The sequence below is a fragment of the Triplophysa dalaica genome, chromosome 1 (genome assembly GCF_015846415.1).
Source record: "Triplophysa dalaica isolate WHDGS20190420 chromosome 1, ASM1584641v1, whole genome shotgun sequence".
Lineage (NCBI taxonomy): Eukaryota > Metazoa > Chordata > Actinopteri > Cypriniformes > Nemacheilidae > Triplophysa > Triplophysa dalaica.
In genome coordinates this window covers 27,639,802-27,658,313 of record NC_079542.1, presented here as the reverse complement: position 1 = coordinate 27,658,313, position 18,512 = coordinate 27,639,802, and the positions used below count along the sequence as shown (strand labels likewise).

General features: G+C 41.8%; 1 protein-coding gene across 1 annotated transcript in view; it reads right to left on the bottom strand.

Annotated features, from left to right (window-relative positions):
* The window catches only part of mllt3 (MLLT3 super elongation complex subunit), an 82,177-nt gene that overhangs the window by 60,929 nt on the left and 2,736 nt on the right, over positions 1 to 18,512 (bottom strand). The window lies entirely within an intron of this gene.

Here is an 18,512-nt window from a genome sequence, read left to right as displayed (position 1 = left end):
CCACTACACTGAAGATGCAAAACACTTCAATATACTTAGTGTCTGAATTTCGGAGCAGCTCTGCGGATTTCCTAAAGGTTCCGCAGGATTTACGCATTATTATCATGTAGATATAATTCACATCCATAGTATAACAATGATTTTGCTCTGCAAGCGAGCAGCGAGCAGCACACTGCACATGCGTTTCTTGTAATTGATTGAGCTGGCGTTTTGCAAGTCATTTTAAGTTACGACATTTCAAAAATACAAGCCATTTTAAAGAATAAAGAACTTTAATCGTCGGTCTTCAGTCAGAGCGCTCTCATGCACGTGCACACACAGACTCCGCATCTCAAGCTGCTCGTGACAAATGTTAGATCGCGGTATTTTTCGCAACTTATTTATTCACATAAATGTTCAGAGACACACATGGGTGTGATTAAATGCCCGTCTTGCCGACAATACAGTCAAGCAATAGGCTAATGTACTTACTAAGTGTGCCTAAAATATGCTTTTAATGTTATAGCTTTATGAAAACATTTGCGGTCTTTTCAACAACATACACAATAAAGCTATGAAGGCAATTAAATTATTTACACTTAATATTTAAATTCAAATTTTGCTAGTTAATCCAATGATGAGCAATATGATTAATTGAATAGTTCTAGTATTGTATGCAATGTTTAAGTCATCAGAACATATTTTTTTCCATAAATAAATAATTTATTCCATTCAATTCATTTTTTTTATTTAGTGTTTTTTACAATGCTTTTTTCTTTCCAAGCTGCTTTACATGATAAAAGACAAATAAAACACAGAAAGAGGCAGAATACAGTGCGGCTCAATACATGAAGCAATGGTCTAATAAACCAATGTTGATCTGCAGCTCTGCTTCCTACACCACAACCTGGTGTTGCTGAATTGGGACTACTAATTGTTACACATTCTATAATCATTTAAAACTTTAGGGACCTACTACAATTATTTGTTGCTTGTTGTTGTTTACTGTGTTGCTTGTGGTTTACAAAATGTTCACAGAATTCTGCTGGGTGCTCCCTTTTTTCTTTTGTTATTATTAATATAAGTGTTATCGTTAAGATTTCTCAGTCAGAATTAAAAATATTTCAAATGTTTCAGAGCCTGTGTTCTTAATTTTTATATAAATTTACGTTTTTACACCATATATATCTATATATATATATATATTTTTGTTAAAAATATCGGTTATCGGTCAAATTCACATGGAAATAATCGGTATCGGCCCTGAAAAACGTATATTGGTCGACCTCTAATTGCAGCCCTACTGCTTCCAAATGCATAGAGACTGTGTCTGTCCACCGAATAATATAAATAAATAATAATTTATGTTAAAGTCAAAGAAAAAACCTTATCGTAATTAAACCTAAAGACAATATGTTTAATGAGCAAAACCAACCCTTAAAGTTTGGGGTACTTAATATTAGATCACTAAATTCAAAGGCAGTTATTGTAAATGCAATGATCACAGACAACAGTTTTCATATACTATGCCTTACTGAAACCTGGCATAAGCCAAAAGACTTAAGACTTGATTACATCTCATGGAGCCGATCTAACCAATATTGTATTATACCTCAAAGCGACGATGTCACAGATCACCATCTTATAACATGTACACTGCGCACTGCAGAAATCAGCCTTACTGAAACCTGGCATAAGCCAAAAGACTTAAGACTTGATTATATCTCATGGAGCCGATCTAACCAATATCGTATTATACCTCAAAGCGACGATGTCACAGATCACCATCTTATAACATGTACACTGCGCACTGCAGAAATCAGTCGTATAGCTCGTTATCGACAGGGTGGAACATTCACCTCAACTACTAAAGATAGTTTCGTAAAGAACCTCTCAGATCTGACTCCTTTAATAACCTTGCCAATAAATACAGAATTGCTCGATGACATGACCAGCAATATGGGCACTATTTTCTCTAATACATTAGAAGCGGTCGCACCTATGAAGTCAAAAAAGATTAATGAGAAAATCATAGCACCATGGTACAATAGCACCACTCGCGCCCTAAAAAGAGAAACGGGTAAACTGGAGCCCAAATGGAAAGAAACCCAATTAGAGGTCTTTAAAATTGCATGGAAAGAGAGTGCAAACTATTATAAAAAGGCACTAAAAGTAGCAAAAGCCGAGCACCTCCATAACCTTATAGAAGCTAACAAAAACAACCCAAGGTTTTTATTTAGTGCAATTGCTAAAATAACAAACATTTAGACATTTAGATAATTCATGAAATTATACAGACAACATAGTTAAAACCCAATCTCTAAGTGTGTCTGATGAATTAGTATCAACCATCGCGCCAGAAGAAAAGCTACAGTGTTTTTTACCCATAAAACAGGAAGATTTAATTAAACTTATTGCAACATCCAAACCGACAACAAGAACCCATTCCGATTAAATTATTAAAAGACTTACTACCTGTTGCAATTGAGCCCATTTAAACCATTATCAACTCGTCATTTAATCTAGGCCATGTCCCAGGACCATTTAAGATGGCTGTAATCAAGCCTCTTATCAAAAAAACAAACTTAGACCCCTATGAACTTGGAAGCTATAGACCGATTTCAAATCTCCCGTACTTGTCTAAAATACTAGAAAAAGTTGTGTCCACTCAGTTGTGCTCTTTCCTACAAAATAATGACATACACAAAAAGTTTCAGTCTGGCTTTAGACCGCATCATAGCACTTAAACTGTAATGTAAACTGCGCTCGTTAAAATTACAAATTACCTTCTCATTGCATCAGATAAAGGTAACATCTCACTCCTAGTCCTGCTTGACCTTTAGTGCTGCTTTCGATACTGAAGACATGTGGTCACCAACCCTGCTCCTGGAGAGCAACCGTCCTGCAGACTGCAGCTCCAACCCTGCTTCAGCACACCTGTCTGTAATTATCAAGCCAACCTGAACACCTTGATTAGATAGTTCAGGAATTTTAATTTTGGTTAGAGCTGAAATCTTCAGTTCGGTTGATCTCAATGAGCAGGGTTGGTGACCACTGCTGTAGACCATAAAATACTATTAGATCGTTTACACAGTTATACCGGTATTCAGGGACAGGCACTACAATGGTTCAGATCTTACTTATCAGACAGATATCAATATGTTCATTTAAATGGGGAACGGTCAAATCTAAAGCAAGTAAATTATGGATTAACTCAGGGATCGGTTTTAGGACCCTTGCTTTTCTCCATATACATGCTTCCCCTTGGTAACATTATTAGAAAACCTCGAATTAGCTTCCACTGTTTGCACATACCTAAGTTTAAATGCATAGGTTAATGCAATGTGAGTCACTTTGTATAAAAGTGTCTGCCAAATGCATACATCTAAATATAAATTTAAAATACGATCACATAACCCCAGTTTTATCATCGCTTCACTGGCTACCCATTAAGTATCGTATTGATTTTAAAATTCTTTTAATTACTTACAAAGCCTTAAACGGTTTAGCCCTTACCTACTTAACAGAGCTTCTATCACATTAAAACCCATCATGCTCTCGAAGATCTTAAAACTCAGGACTTTTGATAACACCTAGAATAACTAAATCCACCAAATGGGGTCGAGCTTTAAAATACGTAGCTTTCTGCGTCGCGGATGGTGGGCTCTACCTCTTCCTCATGGATGTTGACTTGTTGATGTGGCATTTTGTCGGGGTCACTAAGTGCAGCTATTACACGTCAGAGGGGATCTGGCCCTCCCGGATGAGCCTGGTTTCTCCCAAGTTTTTTTTCTCCATTAATCAATCATTGGAGTTTGGTTCCTTGCCATAGCAGGGCAGGGTTGGCTTGCTCACCGGGAGACTGCATTTATTTATTAATTTGATATTATTTATTAGAATGATCTTGCTTGTTCTATAAACACCATGCACTGTGCTGTGTTTTACCTTTTCTGTTTTTCCTGTTTGCTCTTGTAAAGCTGCTCTGGAACAATGCACATTGTGAAAAGGGCTATATAAATAAACTTGAATTGAATTAATAGAAGCGGGATATTGGAAAACTGGGGAAATAAAATCAAAGCCAATTATACTTTATTTCAGTAACTCTAATTTCAGTAAAAAGCATTAGTTGTTATTTTATTAAATGTTTGCCAGTTTCCTTTTATTGAACATTATTACAATTTGTAACTCTGATGTTCCGTCTCATCTTTCTATACTCTAACCTCTTTATTTGAACTTTTCATTGTTGTTTTTATTTTATTTATTCGTCAACACGGTGGTATGCAGACCGTGAGGCGATATTTTAATGCTTTACAGTGATGGCAGTAAAATTTGCTGTCACTAGTTTGAAAACCATACAGACAGATAAAGGATATAATAGAGATTTCCCATCTATACAAGAAATCCATTCCCTTTAGCTGTTCAAGATTTGCATATGGAGGAAGAAATAGGAAATAGGAAATATTGTTGCATTTCAAAGAAGCTCATTGAGAAGCACATCCTTTAAGAAAGTATGATTGATTCTCTTTAAAATGGTCTTAAAAGTCATATCTTCTTTGTGGATCTGTTGTTCTCCCTTAAACCACAGATGATGAAATCTTTCAACCTTTTACACTGCATTGATTTTCACATTTTTCATTTAGTCAGTTGTCATTTTTAATCTTCAGTAGTAATAAAGAATATAAGTGTAGGTTGGTTTAGAATGCCAAATATTTACTCAAACTTCTCAAAGAAAAATACAAATTTTGTACATTGAATTTTTAGCCTACACTGAATGTGCCACGAAACACTTCAGACGGCCAGCAGACCATACCCCAAGTTCTTTCTTCTCCACTTTTCATAGGTTTTCTAATTAAATATGCAACATCTATGGTGTGGACTAGGGATGGGCCGATAGATGATGCCATCGTTCATCGCCGATGGCTGATAGAATTGACAATTTTGAGCCAGCATCGTGATTCCAACAAATGTTTCACTTTCGTAAGGTTATACGAGTTGTTCACTTTCTTAAGTTGTAAGCAAATACGAGCAAAGCTAATGGGCATAAATCCCCACACTGTACAAATCAGACTGGCCTGATTTTATAACTGTGGTGCTCGCGCTGTATAATGAGGACGCATCGCACAGTTTGCACCTGAAATAAGAAAAATAAAAATAGGAAAAACAAGCCCCTTCAGTGTGATACAAGCACTGTCTGCAGTGTCTGGGCTTATTTCTGCGATAACAACCGGCTACCTGTACAATATCCCTTACTTATTACATGGATCATTTAAATACTTGATAGAGGTGCACCGATTGACCATTCAGAAACCGGAATCGGACGGTTTTCGCATGATCGGCCGTGAGAGGTGACGGGCCTGTCAGTCTCACGTCTTTCTGATTCGAAGCCGATCGTATGTTGCCAGGCAATAACGTCAAATACTCAAGTAAACTTCCGTTCAAGACGGTTGTCCTTCACGGCTCATTTACGCTCATGACTGCGTGGTTCCACCGAACTGCGCGGATCTCCGCGCGCGCACACATGTAGTGCAAAGAAAATTTTTGACTGTCCAGTAGTTCACCTTTGTTGCTCCGTCTACTTCGGGTATGTACTACATGCTAACTGTGATGCTAAACTCTGACACGTGCTAAACTCATGTTGAAGTCGTTCACTATGTGTAAAACAAATGTAAATTCCATTCAACCCGATTAACTGTCTTACGTTAAAACTATGGTTATTTCACTGAGGTAAAATGACATTCAACACGACTTGAAAAAAATCCAAACTATAAAAAATAAATAAATAAACCAATATTTGTGATATATATCTGATTGAGTTCTTTAATAACCTTTTTATTGAAGTGGCAGCTAAAATCAACCAGTCAATCAATAGTACTACGGACCCAAGATAAAGAAAAGTTATTTTACATTTCATAAAAAAAAAAAAAAAGTTATGATAGTTTCATAAACAGAAACAGACAAGAATAAAGTTGAAGTATTTTATTGTTATCTTAGACTTTTGTGAGTACAAAAAAGAAAAAGGTCAATTAAGTGATTAAGTTTAGTTATATTTTATTACTTTTACTTATTTTCAGTCACAGAGTTATTTGGGCAAGAGAAGATTGTGTAATTTAATGCATGTTGTAGAACTGTATTTAGGGAAATTGTAATTTTCAATAATTTATGTAATGACAATAAAAAAAATATGAAAAAATGTGTATTGAAGAAAAGTTAATGTTTTTTTATATACTGTCAATTATAGTTTGTATAGTTAATCAGCAGGTTTCAATTATTATGAAATCGGAATTGGCAAGGAAAATTGCAATAGGTGCATCTCTAATACTTTTTTTTCTGATTGGCCAGTCGCAAAATTGCAAGTGTTGTCCTTTTTAAATAACAACCCCTTAAAACTAATAACACCTTGTAACCTGGATGCTGCAAATCATTTTGAGAGCGAAGTAGAATATTACACAAAAATAAATTATAAAAATGTCTTTTAATAACATGTGACATTATATTAAGAAATGGTTTTCCCCACGGAAGGTCTGCATTCCATAAAAATGAGCTAATAAAATATTTCAAATTCACATTTTGTGTCCAGTTTTTTTCTCATGTGGCAAGTAGCCATGTAATAAGCAGGATAATGTACAAGCAGCCAGCTGTTATCGTGAAATTTTAAAACTCACTTTAAAACGCTGCAGGGCGATTTTATCGTCCATCGCCATGTTTCACTATGGCCATCGTCCGATGCCAATTTGGTAGACATCACCCAACTAGCGGGTTTGAGTTTATAGATAAACAACTATTTCACTGAATTGTTGTTATATATGGTTAGTATGAAATAAAATTACTCATACCATGAAACCCACCCATAAAACCACCCACCCTAGCTGATATATAGTAGAAGTATAGTACTTTGTTGATCAAATAATTTGTGTAAAATTAATCGGATCCTCGTTCCATTTTTATTTCTTGATCCAAGCAAAAGTTAACTTTATAAATAAGAATGGGTATGGTTTCATTTTTGCCTCTGCTTATTGATTCGGATTTGTATTTTTCCCAGTTTTGACTCCAACGTGGTAAAAAAGATGTGGTCACTTGGATTGTACTGTACTTCAAATAACATGTTCTTGTACCGAAACACTTTCTAGCGTCTTCCACAGCCCAGCGAGATTGACCTGTCAGACCACAGGTCGGATTTAACTGCTGTATACATGACTTAAGCAGGGAAGGTCCTGTCAGATCGCAGGTGTCTCAGTGTTCTGAAAATGTGCATCTGCTTTTTTTTACTGTTTGGGATGGGACTATTGTTCTTATTCAAACTCAAGTTTATGCCAAATGAGTTACCTCCTCAAGATACCTGTATGTCTTGCATTCTGCACGCATACAAACAGAAGCTTAAACTAAAGCGTCTAGGGCAGTTAAGCAGAGACCGAAACAAATGCTTTAGCATGCATACATACAAGGCAAAGGAAGGAGAGAATTGCCAACAGACAGCCCTTATAAACCATGCTTCAATAAACCACATCCTCCTCCCAGTCTCACCCTCACCCCCATTGACACACCAATCTGGTTCCAAAAAAATGCATTTATGGCCCAGTTCCTGCTTTGGACTGCTGCTCTCTATTCCCCCCTCCCTCATTGCTGTCTCTCCCTCCTTCCATCCCTTTTCCGCTACTTTAATGCCAGGAGAGAAGGCAGTATGGAGTTTCATGGCTGCAGAGCCCATTGTGCATCATCTTTTACAATTTCATGCCGGTTTATGGCTTCTGCCTTGTTAGTTTCAGACAACTCTGCGTCTTCTGTTTCTCAAATAATCAGGGAGATCACTGAACATCTAAAACCATATTGAATGCACATCTATTCACAAAGGTCACATTTCACAGAATATTACAAGGTCTGTCTATTATATGCTCACAGTGGGAATAAAACTTGATTTTCCCATTCAGTGGCAGCTGATCTGTGAAAGATCCGTACAAATTATTAAAAATGCTTTATTTATAGGATTAGATTAATTAGCAGGTCATTACGGTATAACACATTGAATCACCCTGAAGGGGCTTATTATGCTGATGACTGGCTGAACATGATAAGTAAATGGTTGAAATGACTGTATGAAATCAGAAAATCAGATGCCTGGGACAGAATGCTGTGATCAACCATTATGGAGTTCCCTTTCGAGAGCAGTCACTTCAACATTGCGGAGAACCGCATATGAAACCCCTCCCCTTTTTCGCTTTTCCTGAAGTCTTATTGGATAACGCCAGTAAAAAAACTGGCCAATTGTCGCAAGAATGCAACAGTATGCAAATACTGACGAATCCAGACAGTATAAATACAGTGCATGTGACGACAATCCTCAGAATCTTCTTTTTCACGCTGCCATCGTTGAAGACGCAACTGGATACTTCTTCACCGCATCCGATGGCTTCCTTCTGTTGTCTTTGCGCGGGTCCCATTGACACGCAGGATACGCACGAGCACTGTGTAAATGCAATAAAAACACATACCTGTTCACAAAAGGAGCTCTTTCCCCCTCACCCAGCAAATGCTGCGTTCCTTGCCCTGCCACGGTGCAGTGCGAAGCCGCAGTTAATCCCGGCTATAACCAGCCTTCCCTCGTCCACGGTCTGTCCCGTGGGCGAGAGACGGCTGGAGTCTCACGCACGAGCCATTTCCCCGCCAGTGCTATTAGCCTCGCTGCTCCAGTGTGCGTCCCTAAACGGTCCGCTGACGGTAACGCCCGAAGAGATTCGGCCATTATGTCTGTTTCTGGACGCGAGGAAAGCCATTCCGGGCATTTCTCATTGGCTACTAAATGTGGTAGAACACGGGTACACCCTGCTGTTCACACGCAGACCTCCCCGCTTCAGCGGTGTGGTTCCGTCTCTTACGTCAGCGCAAAATGCGCCTGTGTTGAGACAGGAAATTTGCAGCCTGCTCGCGAAAGGAGTGATCGAGCGAGTCCCTACGAATGAGCGAGAAAGCAGGTTTTACAGCCGGTATTTTGTAGTGCCCAAGAGAGATGGTGGTCTGCGTCCGATCCTGGACTTGAGACCCGTCAACCGAGCCCTTCACAAGCGAGCGTTCAGAATGACAACTCTAAAACAGATCATGGCACAAGTGCATCCCGGGGACTGGTTTGCATCCGTGGATTTGAAGGATGCGTATTTTCATGTTCAGATAGCCAAGCGTCACCGAAAGTTCCTGCGATTCACTTTCGCGGGTTCAGCGTACCAATTTGTTGTACTCCCGTTCGGACTGGCATTAGCTCCGTGCACATTCTCGAAGTGCGTGGACGCGGCGCTTTCCACTCTCAGAGTGAGCGGTATGCGCTTTCTGAATTATCTGGACGATTGGTTGATTTTAGCACATTCCCGGGAGGCGCTGTCCGGTCATACGCAGATGCTGCTTCGTCACTTGACATCCCTGGGGCTGCGCTTGAACATGCAGAAGAGCAAGCTCACTCCGAGTCAGTCTAAACGTATCTGGGGGTATGTTTCGACTCAGTGGAGATGCGCGCTCGCCTCTCTCTAGAGCGGACGGAGTCCATCTCTTCAGCTCTACATTTACTCAGGCCGGGTCGGTCTGTTCCCCTGAGAGAGTTTCAGAGGCTTTTGGGTCTCATGGCGTCAGCCTCGGCGGTCTGCCACCTGGGTCTTCTGCACATGCGACCGCTACAGTTTTGGCTGAAGGCTCGGGTTCCATGGAAAGCATGGTCCTCGGGTCGAGTGCGAGTCCCGGTTACACTCAGTTGCCTCAGTGACCTGAGCCCGTGGCACGACCCGAGCATGTTCAGTCGGTTAGTTCCCCTGGGGCTGGTTACGAGACGCATAGTCACAGATCCTGGCACAAGTGCATCCCGGGGACTGGTTTGCATCCGTGGATTTGAAGGATGCGTATTTTCATGTTCAGAAAGCCAAGCGTCACAGAAAGTTCCTGCGATTCGCTTTCGCGGGTTCAGCGTACCAATTTGTTGTACTCCCGTTCGGACTGGCATCAGCTCCGCGCACATCAGCTCTACATTTACTCAGGCCGGGTCGGTCTGTTCCCCTGAGAGAGTTTCAGAGGCTTTTGGGTCTCATGGCGTCAGCCTCGGTGGTCTGCCACCTGGGTCTTCTGCACATGCGACCGCTACAGTTTGGCTGAAGGCTCGGTGTAGTAGAGTAGGCGGGGCGAGACCGTGGTTCGAGTCCGGTGAGTAATTGTGAATTAGCGCCAGCTGTGCGCACACCGGCCTCGAATCACGTAGGAGATGGGAGCATATAAAAGGAACGAGCGACCGGACCGTCGAAGAGAGAGGACCGGGCCCGAACTTATGTTATGTTTGTATTTATATTATGTTTTGTTCACCGGCGGTCGTCCGTGAGGGGCCGCCGGCTGTTATATTACTTTATTAAATGTTTAAGTGTTTGCCGGTTCCCGCCTCCTTCCTTCCATTTTATTGAGCTTTGTTACACTGGGGTTCCATGGAAAGCATGGTCCTCGGGTCGAGTGCGAGTCCCGGTTACACTCAGTTGCCTCAGTGCCCTGAGCCCGTGGCACGACCCGAGCATGTTCAGTCGGGGAGTTCCCCTGGGGCTGGTTACGAGACGCATAGTCGTTATGACGGATGCGTCGTCCTCCGGATGGGGCGCGGTGTGCGAGGGCATGCCGGCATCCGGCCTTTGGACACAGTCACTGAGAAAATGGCATATAAATCGTTTGGAGCTGAAGGCGGTGTCTCTAGCTCTCCATACTTTCCAGTCGAGGCTGGAGAAGAAACATGTCCTGATTCGCACGACAACATGTCCGTGGTTTCGTACATAAATCGCCAGGGAGGAGTCCACTCAGGAACTCTTTTCAAACAGGCTGCGAGTCTCCTACTGTGGGCAGATTGGCATCTACTCTTTGTCAGGGCAGCGCATATACCCGGTCGTCTGAACTGCGGAGCGGACATGCTTTCGAGGGAAGGTCTTCCGGACGGGGAATGGAGGCTTCATCTCGACTCAGTGTGGTCACTTTGGGAGCGCTTTGGGAAGGCGGAAGTGGATCTATTCGCGACAAGCGAGATCGCGCACTGCCTGCTGTATTTCTCGCTGACCCACTCCCCCATGGGGAGCGAGGCTCTGACAGTTGGCCGGACGTTCGGCTTTACGCGTTTCCTCCGGTGAAGATCTTGCCCCTGGTGCTCTGCAAAATCAGAGAGGAGACGGCGACGGTGATCCTCGTCGCTCCGTTTTGGCCGAATCAACCGTGGTTTCCGGACCTGAGCGAATTGTTAACAGCACCGCCGTGGCAGATTCCCCTCAGGAGAGACCTGTTGTCCCAAGCGAACGGCACGATATTTCACCCCAGCCCGCAGCTGTGGAGCCTTCATGCCTGGCCTCTTCGGGGGTCTTAAATGCACTTCCTCAGCGTGTACTTGACACTATTCCGGAGTGTCGTGCGCCTTCCACCAGGCGTTTATACGCTCTCAAATGGGGGGTGTTTGTTAAATGGTGCAGTAGTAACAATATCGACCTGATGTCCTGCCCCGTGTTAGGGATGAGTCACGAATTTGGAATATTCGAATAGTTTCTTTAATTATAGAATTTTGAATAGTGTGTGCGATCTTAAAAAATTTGCTGTGTTTTCACACGTAACGCGTTCATGTAAGACCCGCGTGGCATAACAGATACGGAAAATTGAGATGGTGTCAAAAATGAGTTCTGTGTGGGGTCCTTTAATAAAATGAATGAGAATAAAGTGCAGTGCAAACTCTGGAATGTAAAGCTGGTTTATCATGGATCAACAACTACGATGCACAGTCATCTGAGGGCGAAGCACCCAGCAGGTCCATCCATAGGTCAGCAATCTGCTAGGTGATCGACATACTGTTAATAAGTGCCGTCATTGGGTTGTAAATATATTAATGATTCAGCACATTATCTTAATGTATTGCTTGATGTAAGATTTCCTATTCCATAATACATAAAGCAGTGTGCGGTTATACGGATTTAAAGCGTAAATGTTCTCTATCTCTCCGTTTGTGTGTGTGTGTAATACTGTAAATGCGTCCATGTGGGGGAGGGGTGCGAATTTCGAATAGTTCTCATCGGTCTTCGAATATTATTTTTGCTTTAAATGCCCATCCCTACCCCGTGTCGGATATTTTTTGCTTACTGCAGCACAGGCTGGACAACGGCGGACTCCCGTCAACACTGAAGGTTTATGTGGCTGCTATCGCCTCGTTTCGTTCCCCGGTTGATGGGCAATCGATTGGAAGGCACATGCTGGTGGTCAGATTCCTCAGAGGAGCGAGGGGACTTTTTCCCAAGCGATCCCCTTCGGTGCCGCCTTGGGACTTAGCGCTGGTGTTAAAGGCTCTTTCTTCTCCCCCATTCGAGCCTTTGGACGCGGCTTCCATAAGAGAGCTCACTCTAAAAACTGTTCTCCTTCTTGCCCTTGCTTCGGCTAAGCGCATAGGGGATCTACAAGCACTCGCAGTCGGCGTTGATTTCATTCGTTTTGGAACCGGCGACTGCAACGTCACTCTCCGGCCGAAATCGGGTTATGTGCCAAAGTCTATGTCTACCCCATTTAGAGCACAGGTCATTTCTTTGCCCGCTTTGTTTTCCGACTCGTCAGACTCGCAGAATGCTAACGCTCAGAGAGCGGTCTGCCCGGTAAGGGTTTTACGGGCTTACATCGATCGCACGGCCGGCTTTCGGCAGTCTGAACAGCTCTTCGTCTGTTTTGGTGGGGGAATTAAAGGTCGGGCTGTATCAAAGCAGAGGCTCTCTCACTGGGTGGTGGACGCTATTTCCTTAGCGTATGAGAGTCAGGGACAGAACTGTCCCTTCGGTATCAGAGCTCATTCAACTAGGGCTATCGCCTCTTCGTGGGCTTGGTCTAGAGGCACATCTATTCAGGACATATGCTGTGCGGCTGGCTGGTCTTCGCAGAACACTTTCACAAGGTTCTACAGATTGGACGTGTCCTCTTTGTCGTCTCAAGTCCTCTCGGTGAGTGCTGATCACTCTTTATCTTCTACCTTATAATCCCTTATGTTACACAGTTGTTGCCGCGTTGCTGTTTACGCTGTGCTTGGTGTACTTTTATGATCCCTGTTATATCCGCCCGGGAATCCGTGCTGGCTCTTACTGTTGTGGTGTCTGCCCTGTTTCAGCGCAGCCCGCTGCATTTGTTGGGTTTGGATATGCAAATTTGGCAGGAGCCCGATCTAGCAGTTCATTGGCCTGTTCAGTGATTTGGCAGTTCATTTGCCGATTTAAGCCAATCAGCTGTTGACGCTTAGCACTACCTCGCGAATGGTTAAAATTGTATGCTTCCCATGCTTGTGTGTTATAACCCAGTTTTTCTGGCTGATTTTGTAAGCTCTTACGGCGGGATTGTACAACCGTTCCATATGCGGTTCTCCACAATGTCGAAGTGACCGCTCTCGAAAGGGAATGTCTCCGGTGACTTTCGTAACCTCGGTTCCCTGAGAAGCGGGAACAAGACATTGCGTAGATCGCCTTGTTCGCCGCTCATCACCGTGCAGGCGTTGTCTCGTAGATTCTGAGGATTGTCGTCACATGCATACTGTTGCATTCTTGCGACAATTGGCCAGTTTTTTTACTTGCGTTATCCAATAAGACTTCAGGAAAAGTGAAAAAGGGGAGGAGTTTCATATGCCAACACAGGAGCTAAGAGCTGTCATGCCTTCACATTTTAATGATATGTGCATGATTAAAAGATCACTGCAGGTTCCTGTGCAGGGAAAAGATTTGACAGGCATGCTTGGAAATAGAAATGTGTGACAGCAGTTATACTCCCAATTTGAAGAATTTATTCCAAGTGTTGGGGGAGACATAACATGCAATGCAGCCAGAGACGCAATTATTTTAGAGGGACGCTTCTGCTTCTGAACAAGATGCTAAACAGCTCACCATGCTAGAAGTCAAATCACAGTTAAGAACTGATAATATGCACAAGAATACAGTGAAAGACTACATTATGATCATACATAATGTAATGGATTTAAGATTTGCAATAACGCCATGTAGACCACATATTTAATAATTTCCCTGTTTTTCATGATTTCTTTTTCCCATATTTCTATATTATTGTTATGTCTCCTTTTATATTCTCAAATGTTTCCTGTAAAGCTGTAAAGCTTGCAACAATGCAACATTGTGAGAGAAACAAGTTGTGTGCTAAGGAACAAGTTTACTTTCAATTGAATTAAACTTGAAGTGTAGCCTATTCTGGCCACAAACTGAGAAAGAAAAGACAAGAAAAGTGATTTACAAAGTTTGTTTTGCTTTTACCTGCCTTACCTTTTTAAAGTGTATTATACCAGTTTCTCACTTTAAAGGTCTCCTCATATGACCACTTTCAACAAGTTGGTATGATTTATAGGGTCTTCATGAAATGTATTTTGTTTAAAAACACTCAATGGCTGTGTAAACAAAACCCTTCTTGCCTCGTCAAAAAGAGCTCTGCTCACAGCAACCCGTTTTAGTGCATGTCTCTTTAAATGATAATGAGTTACAGCGCACCACACCCCCCTTTGTCCGGCTGTTCCACACGCTTCTAAATAATATTACCAAAGGAGACTATACCGTGAACCTTGCATACTTTTAAATAAGGTGAGTTTAGCTTGGTTTTCTTTCCCAGCTGACCTTCAAAGAACGTTACACACACGTCTCCCAGAAAACCCAGAATTTAACCAATCAGACAACGACTTCGAATTCGCTGAAGTGCTTCCAAAAAAGTGTGCCAAACACATCAGACGTTCAGCCAACGGATCGTGGGCGTGACGTCTGAGGCTGAGACTAGTCTCGATCACTCTTTAGGAACAACTTTGAAGCTAATCCTGCTTGTGCATGTGAAAAAGCACTCCGGTTTGAAATGATTCACGCAAACAAGCAGGTTTTTACTTATGGTTTCTGAGGTTTCTGATTTCCACAAAAAAATTAAATAAATCCACTGCTGTCTCCTCCTAAGTTTGGACTCGTTGCATGTTGTCCATGAACTTTAGCCATGCCGTCACGTACACCGCTGTCGCTTGTAAAAACAGCAATGGCGGAGCGTGGTGATTGGAATTGTGTAGATTAAAGTAACATTATAATAAATTCCGCTTTGGACATCACAACCGGAGCGATATCTAAACAGCTCAATTTCTATGCTTGCAGGGAAAGGCACAACAATACAAACTTACTGGGTTCTTATTTTTCACGTTTTCTGGGTTGCTAGATGCACCCGGGGCCCGATTATAGCACTTAAAGACAGAAAAAAGTGGGGTTTTCACATGATGCCTTCTTTAAAGACAGTCTCCTCTCTCAGGTTTTGGAACAAACACATACATGTACATGGTGTAAGATTTCACATATTAAACAGAATTTTTTTTAATCTGTCGCTGGGAAACAAAAGATACTGCCCTAATTTCACCCCCATGTCTACAATTCCATAAATCATTCTTTCTGTCAGAATAAAATTCCTTCTCTCCTTAATTCCTCTCTGGAGGCAGTCAGTTCATCTGCCTCCCCAGGATGGATAGCTTAGCTTCCGGTTGAAGGGAAAGAGTTCTGGCAAGCACACAGAAAAATTGGGGGGGAGGTAGACAGCCCCCACTGACATCTAAGCCAAACCTTGCCTGAGGAGGGACTGGTGGTTTTCTGTGCATATGCAAGAGAAGATACTAACATAACACCGACGTCTCTCAAACTGTCAAAGAATGGGCGTCAAAGTTAAAAGGCTTCAAATTCCACTAAAGAAATCTCCAGGAAAGATCGCCCCAGGTAAACCCATGACCTGACCATTTGGGACCACAAAAAAGGGAAAGCCAAGTAGTTCTTTTGGCACTGGTCTATTAAAGAATGTGTTTTGAGGGAGCCATCTCATCCTGTGCTAGTAGGTTGAGAAGTTAACATGTTATTAGTGGGATTTAAGGGAAACATCACTATTATTGTACTCTCCATGTATTTGGGCTAGGAAGCAACCATCAGTTGCCATGATGAAGAACATTCCAGCAACCACACAGCAGCATTGTGTAGCAAGGTTTGCATAGGCAAGTTCTACTCACATTTTCTTTTGGAAATTTATAAAAGATAGTTATTAGAGAAGTTTCCAGCCATGACTTCGAGTCAAGCACACTACATCTAAGAAAGCCATGCTCTAAAGTAGAGGTCGACCGATTCATCGTTTTTGCTAATTAATCGGCATCGATAACGATAATTAGAACTATCTGCAATAATCCCCACCGATAGTTTTCCCTGGTTGCGTTTGATCCAGACTCAGCAGGGAAAGCTCTACTGTGATACGCAGTAGGAGAGTTCCGAGTAGTGTAAAACAGCGACCTCTAGAGGTGGAAATAAAACTGACAGCCTATTTGGTTTGGAGCTATTCAGTTTAGTTTGGAGACGCGAGACCACAGTCTGCACGGAGCGGAATACATCAGATAGGGGTTTAAAAGTTTCACAATGACAAGGTAGAGCCAGTTGTAGTAAACATGATGTTAAAAAGTAATTAATTTATTAACTATATGCTGTATTTAATGGGGAACAGCAGTATTTTTGCCGACAGGGCTGAGAGCTGGCTTACATTTGTAGCCTATTAACGTTAGCTTAAGAAGTTTTAACATGGTGACAAAAATACACGCAGAAATGTTAAAATTTGTATTATTGTAACTATGGATAGGCATGTGTGAGTATTGTGTGTGTGTGTGTTGCGTGCGCGAGATCCGCCTCCGATATATAAAACAGATGAAAGAGACAGCACAACGGCTAATGTTTATGAACTTCGTTATAATGTAGACAAACACGTATGTAAACACGACAGTATATATTGTAAAATATTTCAATGGATCTGTCATTCTGCTAGTTTGTTGCCAAGAATTTTTTTAAATTTTAAGCGGGCATAACACACAGGGTTTCTGTCAATCTCATATTATTCTCGAGTACCTATAGAGTAGTACTGCATACTTTGTATGTATTTAATATGATCAAATTCATAAAAGATAGATACAGCTGTACGATTGTTTCCGAAAACATACGCCGCGTGCGGGGGGAGGGGTAGGCTGAACCAAAGCACGTGCGCAACCATTGTCAACAAAAACAGACATCAGTTTCACTCACCGCATGAGGTTGAGCGCTGGGATGGCTCCATATATCGGTTAGAAAAGATTTCCAAATCCAGCATTATATCCAGTCTGTATAACATACATTACTCAAATGCAGTGAACAAACAAACACCTGAACTTCGCGAACGTATGCTCTCTCCTACTTAAAAGTGAAGGTGACGTCTGCGCATGCTCCTTCCACTGCTCTCATTGCTGTCGTTAGGCCGTGCTGCATGGTTTTCCGGGAGAAATTTCCAATAAGGGACTAAGCAAAGTTGTTAAAAAACTGTTTTATACGTTCGAAAAAAATCCAAAGCCTGTACGATCGCTTGGGGAGTGTTTCGAGCATAGAAATACTACGCAATACGCTCAACTCATTTTTTGACAAGTTGACCACGTTATTAAGCATGAGAAGAAAGCACGTTTAACATTGTAAAGAAGTCAGAATGCATGAAATACCTTCGCAAATAAACCATTAAAAAAATTAGTAATTAATTGTTAAAGGTAGGTACTGACCACCTTAGTTATCATTATCGGGCAAAATCCAATAGCGATCGACCTCTACTCTCAAGTAAAAAGTTTGTTGAATAAGTTAAGTTGAAGTTGAGTTTAGTTGTGAACAAAATATTCAGATCAGGTCAAAAAAACGATTAAGTTTCAAAAAGCCTTGATATACCAACATTTCTTACAACTAGAAATTACCCAAAAGTCAGACATACTGGATTTATGGGCATATTTTTCAATTTAAGCTGGCAAAGATGGGTGTAGGTAGAATGAGCATGTGTGTTCCACTATATCTATCTAGGTTTGTTACCCCAAAGCTCCAAAAAAAATATATATATATGAGAGGAAAGGGACTACTGCCACAGAACGCACACCCCTAAACGATTTAAAGAATTGAATGTGTGTTAGCAGCTGTTCCATTTGGAGCAGTATGGTGTGACTGTTGGTATTAAATTGTCAAACACAAGCCTGTCTGTGTGCAAGGTTTCCCTCTAACCTCCTCTCAGCTCGTCTCAACACCGGCAAACACTGATCAAAGCTAAAGGGGGGGGGGATGTTTGAAGGGGTGGCGTATCCTCCTGGGACCCCAAATATTAAGCCTGACTGTTTACCTAACAAGCGCGCCATACATTGTGCCTAAGACCTGGTGTAAGAAAGCAAGTTTTCTGTAGCCATCCCCTGTGGTAATAGTCCTGTTGTGACTGTGAATTTTCTGCCGAATATGCAGACAGACTCATGAGCTGTTCACTGATATTAAAACTATGTATTCATTAACATTTTGTGACCTTTTCTGGTTCTTAAATTGTAAATGTTGTTTTAAGTGTAAAAAGACATATGTACATGTGCAGTGATTTACTGCAAGACCTCTTCTCTTAGTTCATCCTGGACCAAACACTCTGTCACTTCCTCTATAAACATTTCTTAGCCAAACACTTTGAAAAGGCAGGAGACCCAGGAAGTACTTAGA